This window comes from Drosophila montana, unplaced genomic scaffold (genome assembly GCF_035044405.1).
Source record: "Drosophila montana isolate Dmon_TW-CO22-7 unplaced genomic scaffold, ASM3504440v1 contig_446_1, whole genome shotgun sequence".
NCBI classification, from domain to species: domain Eukaryota; kingdom Metazoa; phylum Arthropoda; class Insecta; order Diptera; family Drosophilidae; genus Drosophila; species Drosophila montana.
Genome location: NW_026998780.1, coordinates 7,838 through 34,254, shown reverse-complemented (window position 1 = coordinate 34,254; position 26,417 = coordinate 7,838). Strand labels below are relative to the sequence as shown.

At 36.0% G+C, this 26,417-nt stretch overlaps 1 protein-coding gene across 4 annotated transcripts in view; it reads right to left on the bottom strand.

Annotated features, from left to right (window-relative positions):
• Nucleotides 1-25,337, bottom strand: part of LOC135439569 (BTB/POZ domain-containing protein 7) — a 58,634-nt gene extending 33,297 nt beyond the window's left edge. Inside the window, exons 1-2 of one of the 4 annotated variants that reach the window (XM_064698310.1) lie at nt 25,166-25,337; nt 2,902-2,970 (exon numbers count right to left, since the gene is read on the bottom strand). The gene's annotated coding sequence lies outside the window, so the exon portion shown is untranslated. Of the gene's footprint in view, nt 1-2,901; nt 2,971-15,982; nt 16,344-24,813; nt 24,969-25,165 lie in introns of those variants that run through there. The other 3 variants (XM_064698311.1, XM_064698312.1, XM_064698313.1) reach the window with 3 other exon arrangements.
• Nucleotides 25,338-26,417: the final 1,080 nt, after the last annotated feature.

The window sequence follows — 26,417 nt, the reverse complement described above, 5'->3', positions numbered from 1 at the left end:
TATTTAATGCCTATAGAAAAGGAAGATAGACCCTTATTGACTTACCACATTGACCTTGTTGGGCCAATGGAATTAACTAAAAAGCTGTACAATTATATTTTTGTGGTGGTAGATGTATTCTCTAAATATGTTTGGTTGTACTCTACTCGAAGCACAGGTATAGATGAATTCATTAAGTGCCTGGTAGTGCAGGCTACGAACTTTGGTAATCCTTAACGAATAGTTTCAGATAGAGGTGCTGCATTCACGTCCTATTTATTTCGTGAATATTCTGAAAATCGAAATATTCAACATTTAATGATTGCAACTGGAGTTCAGCGTGGCATAGGCAGGTAGCGCGCATGCACAAAATTGTAGTACCGATGCTTTCGAAGTTGAGTAAAGGAGATGCAGGTGCCTGGTACAAACACTTAAGTAAAGTTCAGCAAATCATAAATTGAGTAGAGCCGCGAAGCATTAAAGTCTCACCTTTCAAGATGTTAACTGGAATGGACATGCGTATAAGTAGCGAACCGAACTTAAGAGAATTAGTGAAGCATTCGTTGATTACAGAGTTCGAAGAGTAAAGCGTACACAGGCTATTTATTATTAAAAAACAATTCGCAGCTCATCGCTTTATTACTTCTCTTAGACTGAAATACAAGGAAATATTTTCCTAAGCCGAGACCCTACTCTACTTCAGCGGTGACGCCGGCGTAATGCTGACCTTGCATTTTCGCATGTCGCAGTGTCGCATGCCTCGGCTAGCTGTTTCGCTCCAGATGCCATAATGAGAGGTTAAGAAGTCCATGCGGATTCCATCTTGTTGATGTACTCCCGATCGGGAGTGCGCCGTCTGACGAATCTTGTCCTGTTTACAGTTGCCTCTTTCCTGAACGTATCCAGATAACTGCCTCTAACCCTTGTTGGGTTCTCGCCATCAATGGTGACAGCCGCTGTGTAGTCTTTAATGATTGGCACGCTATCGTCGATTTCTTCCAACTCTGCTAGATGACTAGAACTCTACCAGAAAATAGCTGTTCCGTGCAATTGGCGCTTTGAGATTGCCTGCGGAAGGTGGGACTGCAGATTTCTACCGCTTTCTGCATTCTGCCAAAATATCGCCATTCAAATCGATGATTACTCCGCTGTGTGCAACAGGGAATATATGTACTCTTCTACACTGCAACTGAATTACATCGCCGTACAACACAACGTTTACGTCGGCAAACTGCAAAAGCTCGCTGACGGTGATATTTGCAACCTGACTGGTTGTTATGAGACTGAAATATTCGGTGTCTAAAATTGTGCGGTTAATTACATTGAATTATGCCAAGAATATACATGATTTTTTATCTCGATACTAAGAATTCTATTTATGCTGGTAAAGTTCGTATAAGTGAGTCTTTTGGTGGCACTCAAGATTTGGTTGACTGTGTTTGTTAATTTAATAATCCGATTTGTGGTTCTAGTGATGATATCTTCCTGTCTATTGTTAGCTTCAATGAACTGTTTTTCTTTTAGCCTGGACCTTTCCATATCATCATGGTCAGGAGTGTCGGCTATAACCTTTAAAGCTGTTCCTAAGAAATCTAAGCTTCTGACGATTCCATGGTGTGAACTTAAAGCGGACAATAGAGTTTCCAAATGGCTCCAATCGGACTCTAATAACTTTTGCATATACGACTGAGAGAAAAACCCGAAAATTTCCTGGAACTATTAATTATTTCATAATATAAGGTTTGATATGTCGAGTGCCGCAAGTATTCATATTCTTTCCAAATAAGTATGCCTCCATCTAATATTGGCATGTAGGTTGAATGGGAGTAATTAGTCAGCCGACAGGTCGAAAGGGTGATAAGATAGCATAGGAGGATTAGGGTCCCCAAATGAGACAAGCGTATTAAAATTTAAGTATCGATTAATGTTAAGGCTAAAGATGGGCAAAACCTCCCTTTAATAAGAACATGCGTTCCTAGATCTGGCTGTACCTTCTTTTCTGTGCACAAGGGTGTTAATTTGTTTTCTAGCTTTTATTGTTTTTGACAATGAACCCCAAGTACTCGACACTTTCCTTAAAAAGGTTAGTTTTCTCTCTTTAAAACTCAGTAAATGTGCTCTTGACGTGTTCAGATTCATTCTCATTTTCTGAGCAAAATTATGACATCGTCAGCGTAAACATAGCATGTTCTGCCAATTTGTTCACGGAGGACATCGTCAATCGCTATTTAGAATATGGTGCACTCGTTCTTCAGTTCGAACGGCAATCGGTTAAATTCATACTTCCCTTCTTTTACGAAGAAAGAACTCTTCTCACGGTCTTGTTTCGCTTTGTAGATCTGGTGGTATCCGCACTTTTGATCTAGCGTCGTGAAGTATTTGACCTTTCCTTGATTGGGGATACTTGGCATGGGATAACGATCTGCGATAGTTCGCTGGTTTAACTTGCGAAAGTCAATTAATATAATAATATTCTCTTGTTGAACATTAAAAGCTGGTCAATCAAGTCATTTCCGTCTATTTGTATGCACATGCTACACAGAACATGGCAAGATCGACTTAGCTATTAATGCTGATAAAGATGAAATATATACTTGCTAAAGTTGGATATCCCTGTTGCACACATTTTTACATTTTAATTACAAATCTTAGTAGGAATTTATTTTATAGAATAATTTTAAATTTGGTTGATAGATATCCATTAAAAGCAGATTAATAAGTACACAGTAGAGTGCATACCAATTCATTTAGCGCGCAACTGGCAGTCTTTCAATAATGCATCAAACTAGTTAAGATAAAAATAAACTGGAGTGTCAGGGCAACATTCAACAACATTCCATTTTCGGCGATCATGCAAATTAGTTCGCATCAAAGTAATAAAACTTACTGACCAATTTATCGTAAAATTGTTTCTAAACTTACGTGGCCAACATTTTCCTACGTTGGTTGATGCAATTAAAATTCATTTTTTTAATTAGTTTCCCCCAGTAACTGTAAAAAAATAAACAAAAGCACTCATATATCATTTTTATCATATAAATGTAAGCAACATAAAATAACATAAATATATACTAGCGGGTATAATCCGTAAAAATTCCAGCCGCAAGTGTGGAAAACTCGCGAAAAAAGTTTGTATGAAACTTTTTTGTTTACCATCCGATCGGCCTTAAACTCATTTTCAAAGATCGTTGTTCAAATTCATGTGAGGAGTGTTTCACACATTTCAAAAAACCCATTCCTCCTTGGTGGAAATGGGGGTCAAAGACTTGGTAGATGACGTTTCGCGCTCAAGTTAACATACAAGGATCTATATGAAAAATCATTTGAGACGTGTATCTCACTTTCCACAGAATCCAAACTTCTTCGGTCGAAATACGATTCAAAGATTAGTTGGCGAAGTTTTAAGTTGTGTCCGATTTGTCCGATAACCGCAACAGCGGTTAATTAGCAGAAAACGGTTGTATGAAAGTTGTTTGTTTACCATCCGATCGGCTACATAAACATTTTCAAAGATCTTTGTCAAAATTCATTTGAGAGATGTTTCGCACTTTTTGGAAAATCTATCCCTCCTTGGTGAAATGGGGATCAACGATTTGGTGGGTGACGTTTCGCGCTCAAATTCATTTATATTTTTCGCAAAATCAAAGCTTTCTCGGTGGAAAGCGCAATTCAAAGATTTTTTGGGTGAAGTGTTAAGTTTTGTCTGATTTGCTTCAAATTTATTTTGAAAGCTCTACGTAAGTACTTTATGAAAACGTGTTTCAGCGGTTTGGGAAATTCCACTCGCAACAGTGGATTGGGTGAAGTGTTAAGTTTTGTCTGATTCGCTTCAAATTTATTTTGAAAGCTCTACATACGTACTTAATAAAAACGTGTTTCAGCGGTTTGGGAAATTCCACTCGCAACAGTGGTAAATTGGCGGAAAACGTTTGTATGAAAGTTGTTTATTTACCGTCCAATCGAATTCAAAATCATTTTCTAAGCTTTTTGAGAACATTTATTTTATACGTGCCACGGGCAAGGCCGGGTTATGCCCGCTAGGATATATATATGTATATGCTGACCCCATTGGGTATTGGGTTTTTTGAAAATTTATGTAACAGGAGGAAGGAAGCGTCTCCAATACTATATAGTATATATAATCTTATTCAACATTAGTACCCGAATCGATGTAGCCATTTCCAGTTGTCTGTCTCTCCACCTGCCCGTTCGTATGTATGAACGTATCGATCTCGAAACCTCAAGAACTAGAGACTTAAAATGTCGAACGATCTTAGTTTACTTTCGATCATCGATAATTTGTACCGTTTTTAAGCAATCGATAAGAATCGAATTCCCGTTTTTTGAGCAGATCTCTAAATTTGATATGCAGCTTCTAGAATAGTAAATACAGGTTTAGTGTCTTTCATTTGATAGCTACCGTCAAAAAGATAAATATGTATATAAATCAGATAAATAGGTCAACTGCTCACTAATTTCAGCCACAATTTTATTGCAAGTAACTTTTTAAGAATATACGAATATTCTATAGCACAATGCGATCTACTGCCAAAATGTCGACATATGTACGTTATATGTTTTGTGGTAAAAGTTTAATACCCTCTACAAGGGAATTTTATATAAACATAAAATTAATTTTTCCCCACAGAAAAAAGAAGTTTGATATTTATTTCGAAAATACTGACAACCCAATATTAGAATAATTATCCGAATATCATCGTAACCTAAAATTTTTAATAACGGCTGTGTGGACGCAGATTGCTAAAGCCTTGTAGTATTTGGTGCTTAAATCAAATCAACTGAAGAAGAAGATTTCATATCCAATCTGAATATAAAAATATGGTATATTTTACTATTAAACACAATAAATACTAGTCAAATAGCAAACTTCGGAAATATTTTTTATGAGCCCCCAAGTAATAATAATAAATATTCTTAACCATTCCCATGTCGAAAAACATGATCAATTATTGGCATAATTAAAAAAATTATCATTGTTTGCTAAACTATTAAAAAAACGATGTGCAGAATTTAGTGACAATTTCAGACTACAATCAAAAACAATTTCAGCAAATAACTTTTATAAACAAAAGTTGAGATCAGAATATGACGAGAGTGTATATATTATTTATATTATAGAATTATTACATTAATATTATTGAAACCCACATACTTATAAGTAAAAAAAAAATAAATATCGAGTGGATAATTGTATAGCCTACTGTATCAGAATACAACGTCTTAATCTTACTAATTTCTAAGAAACCTTTACCAGGTTCCGCAGACCAAAGTAGGCGACAAGTCGTAAATTATTGTCAAATTGAAAAAAAAATATGTGAGCAAAAATATATTGCTCTGGGACGAGCAATCTCAAGATTTTCTATATATATTAATAATCATTGACAGTTCCGAAAAATACATGATAAAAACTCGAATAGATGTGTGTCAGAAGCACAACCTTAAGCTATATTCAGAGAAATTATCGTTTTTTCAATAGTGACGTTTCTACCTCACAAGGGTACCGACAAAGGTATTTTACCAGAAACCAAAAACTACGATGTCATTGAGAAATACCCAGAACCAACGGATGTAGATAGAAGATTTTTTGAATTTTGGATTGACGTTTTGTGTCAGTCAGGGAGTTCCCGACTAGGGAACATCCTGAACCCCCCAATCCGGCCCGCGCAATGAGCTCATTTGCTTTAGCAGTAATATATAAAAAAAAAAAAATATGTAGGACAATAGGACTAAAGGACTCGAACCAACCGCACTATTTGCCATCGTCACTACTCGAAAGCCATACCAAAAATTTATTATCGCTGCGAAAAAAAAACGAATTAGAATAGCAACACATAAAGACCGCTTAGAACACAATATAATCGCCATTGCAATGCTGTTGATTAGAGTTGTGTCGTTTAGATCAGACTAAGTTCGATTGAACGGCTCATTAAAATGAACTACTGAACTTATTCAGTGATTAGTAAATCAATTCGGCCATTTAGTTCACTCGTTCAGCTATTCAGTTGGCCATATAGCAGATCCGTTTTCAAGAATTACTTTCACAAAGAGTTATGAAAGAGTCTTCAAGACAGCATAGTAAAATAAACAAAAACATTTTCCAAGGCAAAATCTTGAAAATGCTTCTATGCCCAACGTATGTCATTAGAAAAAATTTTAGACGCTAGCAAAAATTAAGACATTCCTATTGAAAATATTACACGTCATTTTACGGAGTACGTACGTAAACGTCGGAAATGCCCAAATGCTAAAACAACATGGCACACAAAGACATCATTTACTATTACAAACACATCAATCAGAGTTTTCGGTACGGAACTAGTCCACACAACACTATTGCCAAGGTCAGAAAAGTGTAACGAATATGCACTCACGATTATGTGTGACCTATTGAAATATCGTGTTGCCGTACCTACAGCGAATTAAAGTCCAAAAAACGTTGGCAAAGCTATATTCTGTCAAATGATGCCGAAAGAATTCCATAATTAAACAAATATATATAAATAGACAAAATTACGTCACCAGACGTAAGGAATTGTTTTGCGAAGCTACAGAACCTTCAATGAATACATATCAGTTAATAAAACTAATTGGTACTTACGGCTTCAATATTTTGTTAATTGCTACAATCACTAAGCATACACTATATAGTGTATTAACATATTTTCTACATCAACAGAGCACCAGAAGTGCTTACGTGCATTGTTTTACGCCCAAAGAGAGTACGATTGCTAACAGAGTCAGCCGAACGCCGATCCTTGATAGCCAAACGATCAGCATCAAAACGTATCGCGCTAAGTGCACATCGCCACGGCAGCTTACTTTCTTCATGAATATATGTATGTTTGTTGAAATTTACGGTACCAGGCCCTGGCAGAAATATGCCTTAGGGGTTTTTATATTAAGCGAAATAGGCTCAAATAGTCGAAGGAATAAAGCGGCCAATTTTAAAAGTCTTCTAAGTGTGTGAAGGCAAACCATAAATACAAATACTTGTATAAGTAAACAAATTCAAATTTTCAGATATAATGTTCTTTATTTGGATCACACGAGATCTGCTGACTTAAAACATATTTTTATACCGCGCAGCATCGCTTATGGCCGGCGGCAGCGCCAAAGCATAGCAAGCGGCAAGGACCGCAGCAGACCGGTGATTCGGCAACTCGTGACCGTTCTTGCAGTAGTCACTCAGCGTTGGCAAGCGGGTCTCAGATTTCGTTGGTAACTTAGTTGCATCGGCGTCCGCCCTATCTGGTCAGCGCTTCCTGCCTTCCGCGTATTAATTTAAGTGAACACAATATAATTTACAGCTCCATTTACCATTGTTATTAGGCACTTGCTAAAAGATAATTCAGAAATATAGGAGCTAGCCGCATCGATAGAGAGCCAACCAGAAAATTTTAATTTATAAAGTTGTGACAAAGCGGCTCAATCGATAGTGTCCTTTTTCTAGACAGCCTAGTCGCTCAGCCAAGATTTCGATGGTAAGGCTAAGAACTTAATAAGGTTTTTGGATGCGCTACGGTGAGTAGTATCCATTAAGCTGCAATAAAAATTCAAGTTATAAACCCATTATCAAAGGGGCATACACGCAATCTGATTAGTACAGAAAGTACAGCCGCGAATAAGCTGCCCTATATTGTATAAGGCGAGTCTGTTCTCATCATTACACCAAAGCTCTTCAAACTTTATCAGAGGAACTAAATAGCAAATCAGTATTCCCACGAGGTAGAACAGTTGACCAAGGTCTTAATGCAGAACTCACTTCAAAATATAGTACTTTACAGGCAGTTAGGCTGTGTAACTGTACAATTTATAACACAGGCCGGCACGTTCAATATTACAAATGAGCCAGTTAACAAATTTGTGAACAGTTTTACAGAAACAACTCGAAAACCCAAGAGTGTATTGTACCACAGTCAGTCCAATAGTTACCTTAGAGGTAACAATAGGTACCGTGGCAATGGTTGTAGAGGTAGAGCAAAAGAGATAGCTACAGAAATATCTAAAATATAGGTTTTAACGCAAACAGTAATAAGAGATAGAATAACCAAGTACAGAATGAGAAATCAAAGCATTAACATAGTTAGTCTACACAGGTGCTGATGTATTATTATTAAAAAGAGAGGAGAAATCATAGTACCACATACAATGTAGTGTTGGGATATTGAGCATGGATTCTATCATCTGGAGTCTATAAAACAAAAAGTAAGTGAATAATTCGTATCATAAATACGAGACATCGCAGCGCAAGAATAGAAAGCTGTACGATATGGCACGGGTCGGAAAGCCATTTTTCATTCCACCCAGCAACAGATCTAAAAAATGTAGATAAAATATACTACAGAAATTACAGGCAATTCAAAACATGAGTGCTCTAGTCGGGAGTGCCCGACTAGGTGCTACCCTGAACCTTCTAGCAAAACCAAATACAGCTCGCGGTTTAACATTTAAAAGTTATTTCTTTGTACCGGAGTCGAACTCGCAACTGGTTAAAACCTTGCCACATGACAGTCATAACATAAATACAACAACATAAATAGCGGGTATTTAATTAGTTGAGATATGTAAGTTGATGGCAGTCGAAGACTAAATTGACATATGTGCAACTATTACTAGCTAGCCGTACTCTAGCCGCAACGTCGGATACCTTCAAGCATATTGCTGAGCTTTCGCGTCATGCAAGACTCATATTACGCTTCCGTGACGGTCAATGACCAAAGGCAGCCAGGTCATCATTATTATATTGTATTATAATGAACAGTGATCAATTTAGCTGCTTATTGTTTACTTATGTTAACTACTCCCCCTTTCAAAAAAGGGCCGTCCTCGGTCATGCCTACATCCTTGTGCACCGTGTAGATTTCTGAATGGTTCTCTTTCCCTTGTTTGTTGCGTACTAGAAATATGATACCGGTCATCACAGTGTTTATTGCCAGATACAATCGACGCCATCACTGGTATCGTGTTAAATTCTGACCTCAACTTCGTACTTGGTGCCGTTTACGTGGGCCAATGATGTTGTTGTCAAATCCGTTCTTGTTGCTCAACAGGTCTGTCGTTGATAACGGTGACACACTCCTCTACTATGGTAATTGGCCCAGGTGGTTCGGATATGAGTTGCATTGAACCACGGATCCAGAATGTAGTTATTGGGCGCATGTGTTTTCTGGTATTTGTATATTTACGCCGGCGTGTGCGACTGGGAAAACAACTATCTTCTTACAAACATACTCAGGTTTAGAACATTTTATGATAAGGGGAATAATTCTAATACTTGCCAAAGCTGTACATTCATTTATTGAATTATAGTACTACCTGTATTATCAGCAATACTTTTAAGTGACAGTCGTCAATTATTTTAGGATTTAATACAACGTTATCGCTACCATTTGATTCTCTAGCTCTCTCTAATTGTCTATTGTTTTCCCTAATCAGTTCAGCTTCTATCGGAATATGTAATCTGAGTGGGTGTTTATCATTTTGTATTGGATAGTGCAACCTTTTGGACCGCCCTTCCTTTTATAAGAACACTTGTTCCCAAAATAGCTTATTTTTATTCTTCTACGCATCTTCTACACCTTTTCCCCTACCTCGAATACGCTATTCTGTCTTGACGTGTAAAACTGCCATTGTTGCGCTTTGTGGATACTTATTCTTATGTCGTCTACCATCTCGCTTGGTGCTGAGTGTATTACTTCAACATGCATTCTGTCTATGACCAAGTGGTATGTGCGGTTGAATTCTATTATCTGCTCTCTGAAACAGTTCTATGGTTTCTCAGTAGCATCGATCGTGTAACCGCGTCGGACCGTGGTGCGTCTTCCAACGCGTTGACATTCTGTCTGGACACAGCGTCCGCCACGTGGTTTTCTTTCTTTCGGCATTTTTTTTTTTAAAGTATGACTCTTCTTTGGCGTCCTTCATATATTTCGACTCTGTCTTGGAAAATATGAAGACATCATTCATGTAGAGGTAACAAGTCTCGCTGGAATGTTCTTGGAGCCGAACGGAAGTCGACAGAACTCGTATTTTCCCCCGTTGACGGAGAAAGACATCTTTTTATGGTTTTACTCCGCAATGGTAATTTGGTGGTAGCCCGCTTTCAGATTTAAGGTGTAAAATATTGAGGTTTTCCAAGGTTTGACAGTAACATAGCATGCATGTTTTTTCATTGAGCTCTTAGAAAACGATTACCAGGCGCTGCTTACCTGCGCCTGTGTCATCAATGACTTTCTTAATCACTACGCAGACTGGATTGTTGGACGGCGACCTGGATGGGCAAATAATACCGTTTTTCCACATATCTTTTACACCTTCGTTGAATCGGCATCACTTATTGGAAACGGATATAATTTTGAATATACCGGATCATCTTTCTCGGTCTGGGTTGTTCGAAAGACAATATAAACACTAAGATGAGTAACGCCCATACATTTGCATGGGACGAAAAATTTCATGCCTGGCGTTTCATCTGGCGTTTGAGTTTTCGCACGACATGCCTGCCGACTGGCTATTCGTTCTCCAAAAGCCAGACGAACGAATGCCGAAGTCGCGGCTTGCTGACGGTGACACGAGCAACGAAGTTAGTCGCCAGCCTGCCTTTAGCAAAGCTGGTCGATGGTACTTTGCGTCGCTTCGTTTTCGAAGCTTTTGCTTTATCCATGAAATGTATGCTTTATTTAAATGATACATTACCCAAGATACTAACTATAAATTTTGCACTAAAATTTAAGAATAAAATAATTTTTTAAAAAGTCGCAACTTGTGCAATAACTATGTTAAGAAAATATCACACATAGATTTATTTCACTTTAGTTTTTGGACAGTGTATTGTTCAGCCAATGGCGTGCAATCACCTATGTTTGTATGTGTGAATTATGCATGCATAACTATATCAAAATATGTATATGTATATGTGTTGTTATTCACTGCCTTGGCTTTGGCTTTTGAAGAAATAAATTTTGTTTTCTAGCGCTGATCATGCACGACCTATTCCAAATTTATATTCACATATGAATGCATGTTGTGTACTGAGGTTTTTAAAGTCGATTCAAATATTTATATAATTTCTTTAAATTAACTTATTAATTAAATTATTATTATTTTAAAGAAATAAAAGACATGAAATAAGAGCCCAAATTTTGTGTTTCCAAAGATTCATTTAATCAATTTTTTTTGTTTAAATTATTTTGTACTCCGCCGGTCGAACTAGCTACCGATGTATTTAATTTACCCTATTTGCATTTTTTGGCACTCTTCTATTTTTTAATAAAATAAAAATAATACTTAATAATTAATCATTTAATTTAAAGAAATTATATAAATATTTGCGACGACTTTATAAAACAGATTTTTTACGGAGCCAACCTCAGTATCATTCGTATGTGAATACAAATTTGGGATAGGTGCATGATCAGCGCTAGAAAACTAACAAAATTGATTTCTTTTCCAGCTAAAGCCAGAGCTGTGAATAACAACACATTCAAATATGCTGTTATGTATGTATACTAACACACATACAAACATAATTGCTTGCACGGCTCTCATAGACCCGAAGCGCAGAATACATTCTATTTTTAGCTTTTTGCTCTTTCGGCTGTGATACTAATTTCGTTTTCGTTCTCAAATTTCAAAAAAACAAATTGCGTTACTCATCTTAGTGTTTATAGTGTCTTTGGTTGTTCCGACGACCGACGTATTTGAAGGCAGCAGATCATCATCATTATAATGCTTGTTATTATCATCACAGAGGACCTTGAACATAAAGGTGTAAAATTATGTGTTTATCTAGTAGGGACAGAGAAGTTAAATTAGCTAGTCAACCCACAAGATTCGATTACACCCGTAATTAACTTAATAATAAATATTACACCAAGCGTAGTTCTACTTTTAATTGAAGAAGGAAGATTAATCATCAAAAGTCTACTGGAGTATGACGGTAACCGCACACAAGGATCAATTCCGTCTTGATGGATATAATATTGTCAAGAATAGGTCGTACCAAAGGTATATAAAGGGTATTTGTCGTGTACGGATCATCTCCTTTGCCTATCGCTTTCAAATTCAATATAGCTTAAATGTTGTTCTTTGATGCCCCAGTGTCTATTGGAAAATTAAGCTTCCGTTTTATTAACTGAAACTGGGAAAGTCCTCTAAAAAACGAACGGTTTCACTGTTATAACCCGTTTCACTTTTATCCTCGATTGATTAAGCTAAGATTAACTCTTTCACGTCACTGTCCATTAAATCAAACTATTTGATCTTCTTAAATTTTGATAATTAATGGTTTGCGCGGCTAATACCACCTGACTGTATCCCTGTTGGCCTTGCTGCCGGTGAAAGTTTGTTGAATGAGGAAGCTGCGAAGATCTTGGATCTACATCCATTTTTTCTATCGGGTCGTGACCGCGAACGCATCCCTGTGATTGGCTCCATCGGTTCTATTTAAAGTTTGGGCTTTCTCATTGAGACTCAATTATTGGTGAGGCTGGTGAGTAGAGGCGGCGGCAAGTGGTTCGGTTAGTTGCGAGTTTGAACCCAGCAGCCGAGTCGATATAGCCATGTCCGTCTGTCTGTTTCTATGCGAACTTGTCTCAGTTTTTAAGCTATCTTTATGAAACTTTGCAGAAGTACTTTTTTCTGTTGCACGCATTACATATGTCGGAATGTGGATCGGACCACTATATTATATTGCTGCCATAGGAACGACCGGTCGAAAAGTAGTTTCTTGTATGAAAAACTTTTTTGTTTATTAAGATACCTTGACAAAACTCGGCATTTATTAGTTTTACTATGCTCCTCATGTATTTACAAACTCCTATCAACTTCGGACCTTTATATCATGTAGCTGCCATAGGAACAATCGGTCGAATCGGTTTTTAAGATATTTTGACAAAACTCAGCATTTAGAGATTTCACTATGCTCTATATTGTGCAAAAACATATTTACATCGGACTACTATATCATATAGCTGCCATAGGAAGGATCGGTCGAAAATTAAGTTGCTGTATGAAAAACTTTTTTGTTTTTCAAGATGTCTTGACCAAGCTCGCCATTTAGAAGTTTCACTATGTGCCCTACATTTATGCAAAATCTTATTTACATCGGATCATTATATCATATAGCTGCCATAGGAAAGATCGGTCGAAACCTAGGTTCTTGCATGGATAACTTTTTTGTTCTTCAAGATATCTTAACTATACTCGGCATTTACTATTTTCCCTGTGCTTCTTAGCTACGGGCAAGCACTATTAGCATTATGAAAAGGTTGGGTCTGCAAGGGTATAAAATCTTCGGCGTGCCCAAGACAGCCCTTCTTTCTCGTTTTTAGATGGATTTTGTTGAGCTGATGTACATGCTATTGCAAAAATTGTTGTTATCCCCGCAACACGGTATTTTGTAAATAACGTTACTTTTGTCCATCATTGGTATTTTCGTCTTTCTAGGCTTGGGGGATAATTATATTTCTTGTTTGTTGTAACAGACTGATATCGTGAGGCGTATTTTGGTAGATTCTATTGGATTTTGTGTTCTGATTTGTTGTCTTTTGAATAATTTTCTAATTACATTCTGTGGGAAGTCATTTATGGTGATGAGTTTTTTTAATTTCATGTTCAATTTCTTTGTGGTATATTGTGTCCGATATGTTTGTCATTCTTCTCATATAGCTTAGTGCTGCATGTATTATTATCATACTTTTTGGGTGGTAAGAGGTAAAGTTTAGTATTCGTCCAGAGGCTATGGGTCTCTTATACCACTTATTTTTGAGTGAGTTGTCCACTCTGTTTACTAATGCGTCTAAATATGGTAGCTTCCCGTCTTGTTCTAGTTCAATTTAATCTTACTTAAATAACAAAAATAAAACTTATTACAAAACAAACCAAACATATGGAAACACCAAAAACAAACATAGAATACCTGATGACCATCGATGACTCAAAAGCGTTTTTTGAGAGCGAGAAGAACATAGAAAACAAAATAACAACACTGAAGAAAAGGCAAGAAACGAAAAACGACAAGCTACGAAATAAACGAAACCTCGACTTAGCGGACAACAAGACTCAAAGAGAATGGTTTGTAAACAAAACGAAAACAGCATTCCCGCCTAACGTAGAAACGCTTCTTGCAAAAGGGCCAAAATTCGCTCTCCCGATTAATATGAAAGAAATTCCCTCTCATAAATTACATTGCGGACGGAGAAGAGCTGGTACAGACGATAAACGAAAAAGAAACACAAGAGTCGGCACGTACTAAATTGTCTTTTTTAGTTAAAGAATACAAAACAAAGAACAACCAAAGCACAAGGGATCGAGCAATACTAGACACAGTGTAACAGACACGTAAATTCTTACAAGAAAATAACAATATCAAAATATTATCTTCTGACAAGGGTAACAAAACAGTAGCAACGTTTAGTGACGACTACAATAATAAAATGGCAAATATTTTAGATGACTTATGCGCGTATAGAACATTAAGACAGGACCCGACATCAAGATTACAGACAAAGAATAACAGCCTTGTGACACAATTATTTTAAATGGGACTTATTTCAAAGGACGAAAGAAATAAAATGACTACTACCCCAGCGGCACCTCCGAGGACATATGGCCTACCCAAAATTCACAAGGAAGGAACGCCTCTGAAACAAATATGCTCCTCTACTGATTCTCCATTAAATGGACTATGCAAATATATTATAAAAATATTAAGAAACTTGACAATGGACTCTGAATACAAAAGTAAGAATTCGTTAAAGCTAAAAAACAATGTCAACAACGCCTACGTCGGGACGAAATATTATTATATTTTGACGTAGTATCAGTGTTTTCCAGCATACCAATAGAATTGGTACTGGACACAATAAAATGAAAATTGAATTAGAAGAACAAACAACTAAACCTAAACAATTATTTATGGATATAGTTTAATTCTTTATTCAAGAAAACAGGTATTTTAAATATGAAGACAATATACACACAATTGAAAGGAATGCCAGTGGGATCACCGGCCTCTCCAGTAATCGCTGACATAATAATGGAAGAACTATTGGACAACATTATTTGACAAAATATGTGGATGACCTTTTTGCCGTAACGAACAAAACAGAAGTACAAAACTTTCCAAAAGAATTTAACTCGCTTCGCAAACACATCAAATTCACAGTTGAACTAGAACAAGACGGGAAGCTACCATTTTTATACGCATTAGTAAACAGAGTGAACAACTCTCTCAAAAATTATTGGTATAAGAAACCCATAGCCTCTGGAAGAATACTAAACTTTACCTCTTACCACCCAAAAAGTATGATAATACATACAGCACTAAGCTATATGAGAAGAATGCCAAACAAATCGGACACAATATACCACAAAGAAATTAAACACGAAATTAAAATAATTCTTGACCATAAATGACTTCCCACAGAATGTAATTAGAAGATTATTCAAAAGACAACAAATCAGAACACAAAAGCCAACAGAATCTACCAAACAAGAAATATAACTATCCCGCAAGCCTACAAATACGTTACAAAAATTATTTAACAATACAAAGGCGAAAATACCAACAACAATATTTTCAATAGCGTGTACAACAAAATCTAAACTAAAAACAAGAAGAACTTAACACAAAACGGACTTCAAATTAAGACAAAAATAATACAAATTTCGATTGATTACAATTCTACAACAAAAGACATACATTTCTAATGTTACACTTAATAAACACATCAAACAATATAATATATCGGTGAAAATCAGCAAAATTGTGTTTTTTTTTGTCTTCAATAAAAACCCCGGACATCGAGCTAGCCAAACAAATATTTATTTAATGACTTTGTTTAGAATATTAAACCAAAACACGCACAATATTATTAAATTTTATTATTCGCATTGACACAAAATTATTCTATTATTCTTTTTTTTATTTTTATTTTCTGACGGGATTTTTAAAATAATTTTAGTTTAGATTTTTACTTACATGTCTTGCTGCCCGAATGTTAATGTCTTAGTGGATTGTTTAGAATTCTTTTGTACCAAAGCATTGGTTGCTTTGGACTTCGTCGCCGCTGCCCATAGCCGTCGGCTTGGTGATAATGGAATTTGGATTTTTATGCCTGTATATTTGGCTCGTCGATGCGAGTGTCATCGTTTTTTTTTATTTTGTGAATTAGTTTTTATTGCTATCATGCGCAACGTTACCCACAAACTGTTTTATATTTACGCACAAATTCTTTTCGTACTTATTTTTTGTATTTTAATTTGCACAATATTCATAAACTAATTTCTTTGTAAATTCCGTTTTTATATTTGTCCAATTATTGCCAGACTCTTGGCAAGTATTTTGTAGTGTATTCATACATAACTCAACTTGTATCACTCTGTTGCAAGTAAAAACAAATATAAAGAATCAATCCAAGCGCATAGCATAAATATAATTGTATATATGTATGCACATACACATGCACATACATACATACAGTGCTGCGCACATGAGTAACATGAAGCCACTTGAGCAGGCCAAGCTAGCGTGGGAAGCTAGCACTGTAGCCGCTCCGAGAGTGAGCGCACATATGTATGTATGAGTACACTTGCGCGCTCTCTCTCTCTCTCTCTCTCTTTGTAGTTGTTAACCGGTAACAGCATAAGTTTATATATGTTATCCATAGGCTAAGAACATTTTTGAAGACAATAAAATCATTTCTCAATATGAACATCAAATCGCACTGACGTGCATGTGTTTTACTTATCAACTCAAATAAATCCGATAATATCTTTCAACATATAAAAAGATATTCCAATTTAATAAATTGTTTATTATATGTTACTACTACTACACGACGATTGCGGCCATGTAGTCAGTGTCCAAGAGCAGCCTGTTAAGCCCAATTTAGTTGCGTATTGTTCTGAGGCGACTACCAAGGCAGCTAGCACCGAACAGGTCATACTCATATTTATAGTGTATAAGCATTGCTACATAATCATAAGTGAGGCAAGGAGCAGAATTACTGAAATTACTTAAGAATGTAACGGCCGCCGGTCCAATATCCCCTGCGAGAGCGCAACTTCTCTTTAGCGGCGAAAAGCGAAAGCTCCGATGGCGGATGACCCGGCACTTGGAAAAGAGCAGCGTACGATTCGTTTTCAATTGAGGGTACTTGCGAAAAGGAAAATCAGTTATTGTACAGCGGAGCTGTGAACAAGTGAATGGTTTCTCTTAGTTTAAATATATCATTTGTTTAAATTTATTAGCATTATTATTTGATCAAATCTTGTATGCAATCACATAAGAGATGTTACATTATCCGATTTCAAAACTATGTTAAGTAATTTTCTATCGAACTTTCAGCTCCTGGTAGCGTATAAAGAGCACATCTTCAGAGAAAAAATATCGATACTTGTTGGTAATTGTAGTGCACATCTGATTCGTAAATAAATAATTCTATACAACGGAATATTACATGATATTTTTGAATAACAATATTTAAATACAACTTATTTAAGCACCAATCGCACCCGATTTGCGTTTCGCTAAAGTAGATTAAAAGTTAATACAATTCAAATACTAACGAAAACAAATTAATTTTTTTACACATGGTCGGCCCAAACCTATTTTTAAATATTTATTTATTAAACAAATTTTTGCCTTATCCAAAAAAAAAATCACAAACTTAATCTGTTTATACCATACAACACGCGGCCTATTAACTTGGTGGGGCTATTTAAATCCTAAAAGTTCAACATTTTTAAGTCTAAAGCTCTTATAGGTTCTGCGATCGACGCATACATGCGGACAGACGGATATGGTTAGGTCGACCGGATCTAAAGTGTTTCCTTCTGCCTGTTACAAGCAATTGCACAAAAGCAGTATATTCTTATTATCTATTTACAATGAGTTCAGGGTATAAATAGACATAATTCTGAACTTTAACAGCCTTTTTTTTTAAATGACTGTGATAAATACGGTTTGATTTGTATTAATATATCTATTTTTTTTTGTATATGTCCCTGCAACAGAATTTAGTTTATTGTTACCGTCTTTGATCCGGACTTATGATCCGGAACCATTTGCCAATTTCTATGAGCCTGTTTAAGTTATGTACATAGAATTTCTGGAAGCTTTATCAAATCACTTATATTTGGTAATCTGGCTTCCAACTAAATAAATTGTTATTTGCTAGTTCAACAGTTCGGATTTTCAATTATGATGAATATCTACAATGCTTTCTTTGGCGCGACGACCCATCTGAACAAGTAGAAGCCTACAAGTTGGCCACGGTAACATATGGTACCAAGCAGCTTTTTAGCAATTCTATGCAACAGCAGGGCAATGATAACGAGTCTGAATTCTCCTTTCGATCTTTTATCATTCGTAGAGCTTTTTATGTGGATAGAAAGTCTGTAGGGACATATTAAACCAGGTGAGTGAGATTAGATGCCAGGTGAGGAAATTACTAAGCCGTGGATAATTTCCTATTCGCAAGTAATGCGCAAGCGAACCTTCCGATGATGAGCTTGGTGGATAAGACGAAACTGTTAAAAGTTCCATGACGTAACGAATATTGTCAAGATGCTCGGGCTGGTTTTAGAGCAGTCTCCTTTTTTGTTTTGTTTTTCAAAAAATGTTCCTGATGGACTAGTTACCAAACGTACCGCTCTATCTACTGTTGTTAGCACTTACGTTATTTAATTCAATCATTATGTAGAGATAAAACTCAATTTGGAAGGAAACCATTCCCAAGAATTGCATTTGGTATGGCAAGAGTTAGCTCTCAGTATCGATTACCACGCTTCGACTTGTTGTGCTTTTTCAAGCCACCATTCTAATACCTGCCTTTTGTGATGCAATTATTGTGGCATAAGGCGTGTGTAAATACACTCTGATGCGTGATAAAAGAGAATGTAAAATAAAACATAAAGTGCAAAACAACAACATTAATGTCTTCACCGTTTCTTGTTCATTACTAAAACAATTTTCGGCTAGTGTATAACTATAAACACACTATCAAAAAACATCAAATTCGTTCAACAAAAAATAGTGTATTTAGCAAATTAATAATGAGTATATCCCCCTTTATTTTTAATCAATTCAGCTATGCGCTTTGGCATGCTCTTAATTAGGGTTTCAAGCGTATATTTGAAAAGTGATTCCCACGCCTGAATTATACCTACTTTATGATCAGAATCTCTGTGTACTTAGATGAATCCATGCGAGTAGTTGGAAAAATTAACTTCAAGCAACCATCAGCACGAGCATTGACGAGCTGTCTTGTGACGGTCTAGCAATCTTGTTGTAGATTTAATATTTTAAAACAATGCAATGGTCCAGCTATACACATTGAGGTTACAGTCATGGACAATTTGGTTGGCCCACTTCATTGAGTTGCTAGCTTTTTTTATTATATATCGCTTGTCTCGGTCAGAAACTTTTGTTTTTGGGCTTCCCGTCGTCTTTGTGCCGTATTCTTTAGGGTTCTTCAAATACTTTCTGACTACAGCATCAGAACGATTAATTTTTCTGATGATTTTTGCATCGGGATCCCCTCACTGTTAAAAGCACTTATTTTCTATGAAACTTGCGGCATGTTCTTATTTTTAAAACTTTTAGCTTAATAATTAATGCAAACAATTATTTAAACGATTCTGCTTTTTATAAACTGACGAGAAAACCAAAAATATCAGAGTGCGTTTCTTTCATTCCTCATTTAGTTTTTCGTTCGCCCGATTCTTAAGAATAATACATTGAAAAAAGTGGGTGCGTTTATAGTTGTGTACCAGAGTATATCTTCGATCAGGGACCCATAGGAACTGCTTCATATTTCTAAATTGGAATTTTATGATGACTGGTACATGGAACACTGGACTGAAATATCGCTTAAAATGTATCATTCCCTTGTCAATTGCATTGTTGGTGGGAATCTACAATTGATCTTTTATGGTTCGAGAATGCCGGAATTTAATGTTTTTGCCTTCAATCGAGCTTAGCATCAAAAAAAATTAAAAATATCCAGCGCACACCTTGTTTTCACTCCAAGAGAACTGAGGGATAACTATAACTTTTAGAACGGAATGGACGATTTTTCTGGCGGTATTTGCTTACATCTACAGATTCTGGTTACTACATCACAAGGTAAGCTACTCCAGAGGAGATTCGACTGTCGAGGACCTTCGCGTAGTTATATATGTACTGATCAAAAGCAATCGAGTCCATTTTGTTCAAGCGTATGCGATGCCTTTGGAGAAGAAATTGTTATCTTTGAACAACAGTATATTTCCCTGACACCCTTCATCGACTCATATGGATTCTTCCGAGTCGGCGGATTTTCTTTAATATTCGCGATCAGATTCCAACGCAAGGCACACCGTTCTAAAGACAAAGGGAAACCCAGTAACATCATCCATTATCAAAAAGTTGGTACACGCGGAATCTCGAAGCCATCAGTGCGCCTATCATATTCGCCAGTTGAACACCATCACGGTGGCAAGCATGATAAATTAGCCCTTCATACTTAAATGACATTTAAAATTTTCAAAAATAAAGCTTTTTTAAAAAATATCAGCTGAGAGGCATACATTTTGTATATGCCAATGCTTTGTCATTTTAACTGGTATTTACAGATTTTTTAATAGGCACTTAATTCAGCACAGCGAAAATATAATAATAATTTGCCTAACGATTTTGCAGACATGTTAGCTCGTAAATGCAGTTTGACAAAAATATCCTGGAAAACGGAAACGTAAAATATATAATAACTTTTCGCCAGAATACACTATGCAAAAAGAAAGGTAAAATTTTTTGACGTGGGTTATTTTTTGAAGATAGTTATTGCACAATTATTATATTGTTAAATCTGACTTTAAGCTTTAGCAATAGTATCTAATGTAGTCATTCATATATAGCATGCATATCGTGGATATAGCAAAAGTGCTAAGCTTTAATCGTTAGTATACAACTTTTTCGCTCAATGTACTTCGAAAAGGAAACGACCAGCTTTGCTGCAGGCAGGCTAGCGACAGACATCGTCGCTCGTGTCAGCATCAACAAGCCGCGACTTCGGCAATTGATCGTGTGGCCTTCGAAGAGCGAAAAGCCAGTCGGCTGGCTTGTCGTTTAAAGAACGAAAAGCCAAATCGAGTAACATATTACTAGTCTGCACGCCACCATTTTTATACCCCGAACCCATTAAAAATGGGTAAACAGGGTATATTGTATTTATGCAAATGTATGTAACATGCAGAAGGAAGCATCTCCGACCCCATAAAGTATATATATTCTTGATCAGCATCAATAGCCGAGTCGATCTAGCCATGTCCGTCTGTCTGTCCGTCCGTCCGTATGTATGAACGTAAGGATCTCAGCTAGCTGTAGGTTCTCCTAATGCCCGCGAAGATCGAGTTTGTTTCCGATATTCGATAACTTGCCCCGTTTCCAAGTAATCGATTAAAATCGATATTAAAATCCTGGTTTTTTTTTTAGCAATTTCGGCAAATAATATGAGCTAGAGTCACCAAACTTGACATGTAGCTTCTAGAAATGGTATATACAGTCTGTCAAGAATGAGTTTACACATTGACTAAAAATGCTACATTTCAAGCTAATAACAATAAAAATGAACTATTTATTTTACTATTGTTTTTTTTTGTCATTATTTTTACTTATCCTTTTTACTTAAATATGTAACAAAAAGGTAAAATTTAGTAGCAAATTCAACGAAAAAAAAACAAAAAAAGAAGTAACTCTACATTTTTTAGGTGTCAAGAAACTACACAAATAATAAAAAGTGACTTTACACTTAATATATACGCAAATGGTAATTGAAATTAAAGTTTAATATTTCGTATGTCCACCCTTAGCATTTATGACACATTGTAGTCGTGTTTTCATTGAGTGTATTAATTTTTTGAAGTCATAATTTGTTGGTAACTTCTGCCATTCATCTAAAATGACAGGTTTAAGTTCCGACTTAGTTTTTGGCTGCCTTTAAGCCACATTTTCTTCAGAAAACTCCATACATTTTCTATGGGATTTAAGTCCGGACTCTGAGCAGGTGTATCCATCACTTTTCCGCAGTTATAGAGGAGCCACATGCGCACCATATTCGCTTTGTGCTTAGGGTCATTGTCTTGATAAAATCTGAATTGTGGCTTGTTATCTCTTATGAGCCCAAATTTAAGAGCACTGTTCCTCAAGTGGCTTTTCAAAATATTAAAATATTGCTGCGCATCCATAGTGGTCTCAATAAAAGCTAAATCTCCAACTCCGCTGCTTAAAATGCACCCCCAAATCATCACCGACAATTTTCCAAATTTTACAGTGGGTATTATGTTTTGATTTCCCAAGAAGTTAACGGCTTCCGCCTTACACTCTTGGTCCATCATTGTAATACAGCATCATTATTGTTTCATCACAAAATATGACTTTGTCCCAATAATCAATTGAATGAGAAATATGCATATATGCGAAGCACAATATTTTTTCAATGTTTATTTGAGAAAGGAGCGGTTTCTTGCGCGAAGCTCTTGATTTGTAGTCATTGCGAATTATGGGTTCCCTTACTGTTTCAATAGAAACCGCAACATCGAATTCATCCTTCAGTTCCCTGGCAAGAGCTGTGGTTGAGATCTGAGGATTTAGAGCCACCTTCCTCATCATTAAACGCTCTGTACGCTCCCCTATTTAAGGCTTAGGTCCACCTCCACGCGTGGGTTCCAACGTACCTTCATTGTCAATGCGTTTTAAGACGTTGTAGATAGTCTTCCGTGAAACAGAAAACATTTCTGCTAATTCAAGCACACGTTTTCCCATCTGGTGGTTATAGTATATAATCTGGACAACTTCAAATGATAATCTCTTGCCTGGCATCTTTTACAAATCAAAAGCATCTCAAAGCACGTGTATTCATCAAAAATAATCGCCGAATGAGAATGAAATGCATTGAAAACAATGCAAAGCAAAGAATAGATAACGGTAAAATGACCGTATTTCATGGAATATTGAAAAGAAGGAAGGAGGAAAAGAATGTGTAAAGAGTTTCTTGATACTAGTTTAACAGAGTAACATTTGAATTTGTGTTTTTTTTGGTTTCTTATTGTTGAAATTGCATTTTTATGTTACTGTCTCTTTAAAAATAGCACAACTAACTATAAATACCCAAAAGCAAGTTAAAAATTGCAGGCGGTTGCTCATATTTTTAGTCTAATAGTTGAAAAAGTAGATTTATATTCAATGTGTAAACTCATTCTTGACAAACTGTATATATGAAGTATCTTTCATTTTATAGCTATCGCCACCTCCCCTGAAAGCTATAAATCAAGTTAATTATCCAACTTGTATTGCACATCAATTAAAGCCACAATTTATATGCAATTGAATTTTTGAGAATATACAAATATTCTTTATTCTATTATGCAATAAGACAACAGCATTGCAATTGCGATTGTATTCTTTTCTGTGCTGCTATTTAAATTGGTTTTTTTCTCATTCAAGCTCAATTATTGGTGTGGCTGGTGAGTAGAGGCGGCGGCAAGTGGTTCGGTTAGTTGCAAGTTCGGGACCCTGCCAAAGGGACCAATTTTTTTTTTTTTTTTTTTAATTTTTCTTTATTACTACTAAATCGAACGAGCGCGTAGCGCGAGCTGCATTTGGCGTTGGAAGGAGAGGGTTCAGGGTATCCCCTAGTCGGCAGCTCCCGACTTAGAACCTCTTGTTTTTTTTTTCTAATTCAGATGCCTTTTAATTAAAATCAAAACTCCATTTTTTTGTTTTTCCATTGAGTAATACGCAGTAGGGGCTTTTAAGGAGTTTTTTTTAACCGTACACATTTGCATATTCTCAAGAAATTATGCTATTCGATTTGATACGCGAAAAGATTATATTTTGTAATTATACACTGAGCCCATTAAAAATGGGTAAAAAAGGGTATGTGTTTATGCAAATGTATGTAACATGCAGAAGGAAGCATCTCCGACCCCATAAAGTATATACATTCTTGATCAGCATCAATAGCCGAGTCGATCTAGCCATGTCCGTCTGTCTGTCTGTCTGCCCGTCCGTCCGTATGTATGAACGCAAGGATCTCCGAACCTATAAGAGCTAGAGACTTGAAATTTCAGCAGTAGATCTTATTGTACTATAGAATGTTCGTGTATTCTCAATTGACAATTGCATTAAAATTGTGCCTTAAATTGGTGGGTAATACAAATTGGAGTTTTTACTTGATTTATAGCTATGTGGTGATAGCGGGGTAGTGGCGATAGCTATACAATGAAAGATGCTTGATATATATATACTATTCTAGAAGCTACATGTCGTTTGGTGACTCTAGCTCCTAAAACCTAGAGATTTGCTCAAATAACACGATTTGGATATCGATTACTTGGAAACGGGGCAAAATATCGATTATCGGAAACAAACTCGTACTGCGCGAGCACTCGGAGGACCTACGGCCCGAATTTCAAGTCTCTAGCTCTTAAAGGTTCTGATAACCTTGCGTTCATACATACGGACGGATGGACATGGCTAGATCGAATCGGCTTTTTTTTGCTGCTCAAGAATATATGTATGTATATACTTTATGGGATCGGAGATGCCTTTATCTGCCTGTTACATACATACATTTTCACAAATACATTATACCCTTTTAACCCATTTTTATTGTGTTCTGGGTATAATACCGATAACTTTTTAAATTTCAACACCAATTAGTATGTAACTCGCTGCAGATTTTATTCTATAGTAATGAGAATAACCGCCATAGATAATATATATTTTCACAATTTTTTATAGTATACAAACAAAGTGTACAAAATTACCTTGACCCAGATTGGAATGCGTCAGAATACTCATGGACATTTCCTTTTATTTGTAGTCACCGATTTTATGTATACATATTTACGGATATGTTTATGTATAGATATAATATTTGTATGTACACATGCAGATGTTTGCTTATGATATACGTTCTTTCCTATTTTTTGTAAAATTAATTATTCATAATTGTAATTCCTTTTATACATAATACAATGTATTTATAAACATACTTTCAATCCATACAAATATAAAAACTTTAATATATACACAACTACATAAATTTAAATAGCGCTTATTTTTAATATGTCAAACCAATTTTATAGATTTAAGCTGGAAAAAGAGTTATTTACTCACGCGTGATTTACATAAATACACTATTTACTGTCATTTTGATGCCCTTATAACATACAGAACATTTTGTTATATTTTACATTAGCTCACAAGCACTTTTCAGAAAACTTTAACTTTAAAAAATTCTCCTAAAATTATTAAAAACTCTACAAATTTATATATGTGGGAATATAGTTTTCTGCATGATAGTCAACAAAATTGCTTGGTTAATAATCACTTATTATGTGTAGAAGTTAAATTTTCACGAAAAGGAGATCAAGTGGCTAAAACACTATCGATTATATAATCGATTATAGTTGGTATTACTATTGGAAAAATACCTCGTTTCCACTACAGTTTTAAGCTATGCTAAACAATGTTAATTTTCAATGCGAATGGAGCTTTTGCGTTTGGGCTCTACTGCCTATCCTATATCTATCGAAAAAGTAGCGTCTCTGAAAGTGATTTAGACTGAACTAAGAAATTCGAAACACGATATGCTGTTTTCATCCTATTACTTGCCATCTTTTATTGTTGGTAGCATCGATATCACTATGCTACAGCTATTACCGATTTTTATTGAACACATTTTTTTTTATAGATTTGGGGCCCCTAATAGCAGAATGACTTTATAAAAAGATCTTCGTGGGCACAACTTGTTTTTTTTTAGAAAAAGTTCAACGCTTAGATATTGTTTTGTTGGTTGCAATAACATTTGTCATACATTTCTTTTTTTTTTCGCGTGCATCCCGATGTAATGTTGTGAGGCGGCTACCTTGAGCAGGCAAACCAAAATCCACAGTTACAAGGAGCCTTTGGATTTATATTTCAATTGATATCGTTTGTCTGTAAGCATCGTTCTTATTAGTAATAAGTAAGGCAAGAAGCCGCTTGTTTTGTATATTTGTCACGATTATTATTATTAGTCTGTGAATATTTTTTTATTAATAACTAGAATGAGTAGGGCAAGGAGCCGAGTTTTTGAAGTTGATTAAGGGCATAGCTTAAGTTTGAATTTAATCGCCACCGCAGCAACCTTGCGTTAGTGATCGGTTACTCAACACCGCCCTCGAGAGCACAACTTCACTTCGGCTGAGAAGAGCGAAAACTCCGAGGCGAAGTTTAGTGGCCGAGGCAAACGCACGGCTTGACAGCGTGCGTGCCGGCACTTCTGCTTTGACGATCAATGTGAGTAGCGTGCGTGAGGGAGACAAAAAGAAACGAAAATAACCGAAAGTGTACGGCGGAGCGCTAAGGCACGCAGGCAGTGCGGCAG